This window comes from Coregonus lavaretus (assembly GCF_964263955.1).
Source record: "Coregonus lavaretus genome assembly, chromosome: 12".
NCBI classification, from domain to species: domain Eukaryota; kingdom Metazoa; phylum Chordata; class Actinopteri; order Salmoniformes; family Salmonidae; genus Coregonus; species Coregonus lavaretus.
The window spans coordinates 20,567,378-20,573,377 of NC_139999.1; positions in this window are offsets into that span (position 1 = coordinate 20,567,378).

The window sequence follows — 6,000 nt, forward strand, 5'->3', positions numbered from 1 at the left end:
AAAGTCACATAAACTTAATGGACTCACTCTGTGTTCAATAACAGTGTTTAACATGATTTTGAATGACTTCTTCATCTCTGTGCCACACACATACAATTATCTGTAAGGTCCCTTAGTCGAGTAGTGAATTTCAAACACAGATTCAACCACAAAGATCAGGGAGGTTTTCCAATGCCTCGCAAAGAAGAGCACCTATTGGTAGATGGGTAAACATTTTTAAAAAGCAGACACTGAATATCCCTTTGAGCATGGTGAAGATATTAACTACACTTTGGATGGTGTATCAATACACCTAGTCACTACAAAGATACAGGCGTCCTTCCTAACTCAGTTGCCGGAGAGGAAGGAAACCGCTCAGGGATTTCACCATGAGGCCAAAGGTGACTTTAAAACAGTTACAGAGTTTAATGGCTGTGATAGGAGAAAACTGAGGAAGGATCAACAACATTGTAGTTACTCCACAATACTAACCTAAATGACAGAGTGAAAAGAATAAAGCCTGTACATAATTCAAATATTCCAAAACATGCATCCTGTTTGCAATAAGGCCCTAAAGTAAAACTGAATGAAAAATTGGCAAAAAAATTAACTTCATGTCCTGACTACAAAGCATTATGTTTGGGGCAAATCCAATACAACACATCACTGAGTACCACTCTTCATATTTTCAAGCATGGTGATGGCTGCATCATGTTATGGGTATGGTTGTCATCGGCAAGGGAGTTTTTTCGAATGCCTCCGTGCCTTTGAAATGGAACAGAGCTAAGCACAGGCAAAATCCTAGAGGAAAACCTGGTTCATTCTGTTTTCCAACATACACAGGGAGGCAAATTCACCTTTCAGCAGGACAATAACCTAAAACAAAAGTCAAAATATACACTGGAGTTGCTTACCAAGATGACATTGAATGTTCCTGAGTGGCCTAGTTATAGTTTTGACTTAAATTGGCATGAAAATATATGGCAAGACTTGAACATGGCTGTCTAGCAATGATCAACAACCAACTTGACAGAGCTTGAAGAATTAAAAAAAGAATAATGTGCAAATATTGTACAATCCAGGTGTGCAGCTGTTAGAGACTTACCCAGAAAGACTCACAGCTGTAATAGCTGCCAAAGGTCATTCTAACGTATTGACGCACGGGCGTGAATAGTTCTGTTTTTCATTTTTAATAAATTTGCCAACATTTCCAAAAATATGTTTTCACTTTGTCATTATGGGGTATTGTGTGTAGATGGGTGAGAAAAATATATATTTAATCCATTTTGAATTCAGGCTGTAAGACAACAAAATGTGGAATAAGTCAAGGGGTATAAATACTTTCTGAAAGTGTGTGTGTGTGCTATCTGTAATCAGTTTTTGTGTGCAAATTGGATGATATGGACATTCAGATCAAGAAATTGAATGAGAATGGAGAGTGGACGGAGTATGCAAATCAATCAGACTATGGGGTTGCTTTGGTGTTACTGCAAAGTAAACAAACATCGCTAAAACACCAGACATATGTTGGGATGTGTTTTGGCAAATGTGGATTGTTTATTAATTTGTTTAGAATTCTGCTAGTTTTGTTGTAAATCTAATCATGTATTTTGATTCATTTTAGCTCATGGAGATGAGAGCTGAAAGGGTTAAACAGGATGGGAGAGAGGGCTATAAACCATGTTGAAAGCTGCACTATAAAGAGCCATCTATAGAGCCTCTTTCCACTACACTACTTGACGACACAAACTTGGTCTAGGAGACATACTTGTGTAGTGTAAAGAGACGGAGCTAGATTCAAATATCTCTTTAAGAGATGTCTCCCACACTATCTCCCACTCTACCTCCGGAGGTAGTGTTGGAGACATCTACACCACATACCCCCTCTCTGAGTGGTACAGTGTAAAGACAAAGGCTCTCCCACACCACTTGTCCATGGAATACTTATCTTAATTATCTTAATACCAGTAGACAGCATTTTTGCTCTGTTAGCAAAATTGAAAATGAAAGGCTTTTAAAATATCCACACATTTGTGAATCCTTGCATTAATCAATTATGCAACACTATGTGCAATATTGTTTAGATGAGAAGCTCCTACATAGTTTGAATTGCTATCCTTATTTTGTTTGTCTATATACTATGGTATTTACAGTATGCTAATAGCTGCACTCACACATGAAGCAGGAATATGGTTTTGGCCACACCACATTCAAGGCCCTCTGTAGCTCAGCTGGTAGAGCACAGCGCTTGTAACGCCAAGGTAGTGGGTTCGATCCCCGGGACCACCCATACACAAAAAATGTATGCACGCATGACTGTAAGTCGCTTTGGATAAAAGCGTCTGCTAAATGGCATATTATTATTATAAGGCTATTGTAAGCAGAAAAGTTACAAATCTGATGTTGAAGACATATTTTACTAATGTAAATCCACCCTATATTTGTCTGCTCATTTACAGATGTAGGATCTTAATTTGAGCCAGTTTGCTACAGCAGGAAAATAATCCTGCAGCAACAGGAAATGTTAATTATTATGTGGATTATAATTAATGACATTTTTAGTAAGTGGTTGATGCTTTTTTTGTAAGGGTAAATCAAGTCTGAAATTTCGAAGTGGAAATTACAAACTTCAGAAGCATCTTTGAAACTCAAATACACTTCAAGTATTACATGTCCTGCATTGCAGGAATGTTCTCCTGCAACAGGGTGATCAAATTAAGATCCTACATATGTACGCTTGAAATGCAGAACACATTGAAATGTAAATTGCCTTGATAGTAATTGTCGGTAATTTACTATGAAAAAGGAGTTAGTTGCCAGCCCACAGGCAATAAAACTGTTGTTTACAACATTTGAAAAGATAATGAAAGCAAAACCCTACTGGCAAACACAGCAAGCATTCTGACAGCAGTCAAGGGGAAAATGGTACATGGAGTAGGCTACATTCTCTTTTGTCACCATTTGTTCCTGGAATACGTTTTGTTCTCTATCTCTATGTTCATCACAGCCCTCAGCTGTGAGGGTTCAAATACCAGCCAGGTTATCCCAGAGTTCAGTTACCTGCCCCATGACTCTACTTTTAATTGCTGCTCTCCAGTGGTGTAGTGGTGCCTGGAGAAGTGGGTATATTCTAATTTTGCCAAAACATTTTCAAACGGCCCGCCCAGCGAAGGAAAGGCGCCCTGTGTGAAAAATTATATGAGAAACAGTTAAATATACTCTGAATGACCTAAAATCATATACTGTATCCCATATTGGTCTTTCACAGTCATGCCAACCCAAGCTGTACTATGCTCTCAAAGTCGCACTTTTGTTATACAGAAATACAACAAAATTGTGTGTTCTAAGTCCATAAAAATGCTTGAACCACATCAGGAGACCACTTTTGAGGTCTGGGAAAAAATCTAAGATGTCTTTTTTTTAGTGTAGTTACCCTTTAATTCAAGTGTTCAGGCACCTATCACTGTTGTTTGGTTAGTAGTGTTTCTGTTGCACATGAGATGGAGATTGCTAAAGAAATGGCCACTGGATTGATACAAATAATCATGATATTCTGACAGGTAGGCATATACTACTTTGTAGCTAGTTAACATTTAATAGAGAAGGTTTTTGGGAAAGCCTTTCCATCTACCAGAAAACGGTTAGGTCTATCATTAGCATCTCTATATTTTTCCTGTTCCTTCATTGTATTTTTTTATTTTTTTTTATTTCACCTTTATTTAACCAGGTAAGCCAGTTGAGAACAAGTTCTCATTTACAACTGCGACCTGGCCAAGATAAAGCAAAGCAGTGCGATAAAAACAACACAGAGTTACATATGGGGTAAAAAAACATAAAGTCAAAAATACAACAGAAAATATATATACAGTGGTGTAAATGTAGCAAGTTATGGAGGTAAAGCAATAAATAGGCTATAGTGCAAAAATAATTACAATAGTATTAACACTGGAATGCTAGATGTGCAAGAGATTATGTGCAAATAGAGATACTGGGGTGCAAAAGAGCAAAATAAATAACAATATAGGGATGAGGTAGTTGGGTGGGCTAATTTCAGATGGGCTGTGTACAGGTGCAGTGATCGGTAAGGTGCTCTGACAACTGATGCTTAAAGTTAGTGAGGGAGATAAGAGTCTCCAGCTTCAGAGATTTTTGCAATTCGTTCCAGTCATTGGCAGCAGAGAACTGGAAGGAATGGCTGCCAAAGGAGGTGTTGGCTTTGGGAATGACCAGTGAGATATACCTGCTGGAGCGCAGACTATGGGTGGGTGCTGCTATGGTGACCAATGAGCTAAGATAAGGCGGGGATTTGCCTAGCAGTGATTTATAGATGGCCTGGAGCCAGTGGGTTTGACGACGAACATGTAGTGAGGACCAGCCAACAAGAGCGTACAGGTTACAGTGGTGGGTAGTGTATGGGGCTTTGGAGACAAAACGGATGGCACTGTGATAGACTACATCCAGTTTGCTGAGTAGAGTGTTGGAAGCTATTTTGTAAATGACATCGCCGAAGTCAAGGATCGGTAGGATAGTCAGTTTTACGAGGGCATGTTTGGCAGCATGAGTGAAGGAGGCTTTGTTGCGAAATAGGAAGCCGATTCTAGATTTAACTTTGGATTGGAGATTCTTAATGTGAGTCTGGAAGGAGAGTTTACAGTCTAACCAGACACCTAGGTATTTGTAGTTGTCCACATACTCTAGGTCAGACCCGTCGAGAGTGGTGATTCTAGTCGGGTGGGCGGGTGCCAGCAGCGTTCGATTGAAAAGCATGCATTTAGTTTTACTAGTGTTTAAGAGCAGTTGGAGGCTACTGAAGGAGTGTTGTATGGCATTGAAGCTCGTTTGGAGTTTTGTTAACACAGTGTCCAATGAAGGGCCAGATGTATACAAAATGGTGTCGTCTGCGTAGAGGTGGATCTGAGAGTCACCAGCAGCAAGAGCGACATCATTGATATACACGGAGAAAAGTGTTGGCCCAAGAATTGAACCCTGTGGCACCCCCATAGAGACTGCCATAGGTCCAGACAACAGGCCCTCCGATTTGACACACTGAACTCTATCTGAGAAGTAGTTGGTGAACCAGGCGAGGCAGTCATTTGAGAAACCAAGGCTATTTAGTCTGCCAATAAGAATGCGGTGGTTGACAGAGTCGAAAGCCTTGGCCAGGTCGATGAAGACGGCTGCACAGTACTGTCTATTATCAATCGCGGTTATAATATCGTTTAGGACCTTGAGTGTGGCTGAAGTGCACCCATGACCAGCTCGGAAACCGGATTGCATAGCGGAGAAGGTACGGTGGTATTCGAAATGGTCGGTGATCTGTTTGTTAACTTGGCTTTCAAATACTTTCGAAAAGGCAGGGCAGGATGGATATAGGTCTGTAGCAGTTTGGATCTAGAGTGTCACCCCCTTTGAAGAGGGGGATGACTGCGGCAGCTTTCCAATCTCTGGGGATCTCAGATGTTATGAAAGAGAGGTTGAACAGACTAGTAATAGGGGTTGCGACAATTTCGGCGGCTAGTTTTAGAAAGAAAGGGTCCAGATTGTCTAGCCCAGCTGATTTGTAGGGGTCCAGATTTTGCAGCTCTTTCAGAACATCAGCTGTCTGAATTTGTGTGAAGGAGAAGCGGGGGGGGGCATGGGCAAGTTGCAGCGGAGGGTGCAGAGTTGGTGGCCGGGGTAGTGGTAGCCAGATGGAAAGCATGGCCAGCTGTAGCAAAATGCTTGTTGAAATTCTCGATTATTGTAGATTTATCGGTGGTGATAGTGTTTCCTAGCCTCAGTGCAGTGGGCAACTGGGAGGAAGTGCTCTTATTCTCCATGGACTTTACAGTGTCCCAAAAATTTTGGAGTTAGTACTACAGGATGCAAATTTCTGTTTGAAAAAGTTAGCCTTTGCTTTCCTGACTGCTTGTGTATATTGGTTCCTAACTTCCCTGAAAAGTTGCATATCGCTGGGGCTATTTGATGCTAATGCAGTACGCCACAGGATGTTTTTGTGCTGGTCAAGGGCAGTCAAGTCTG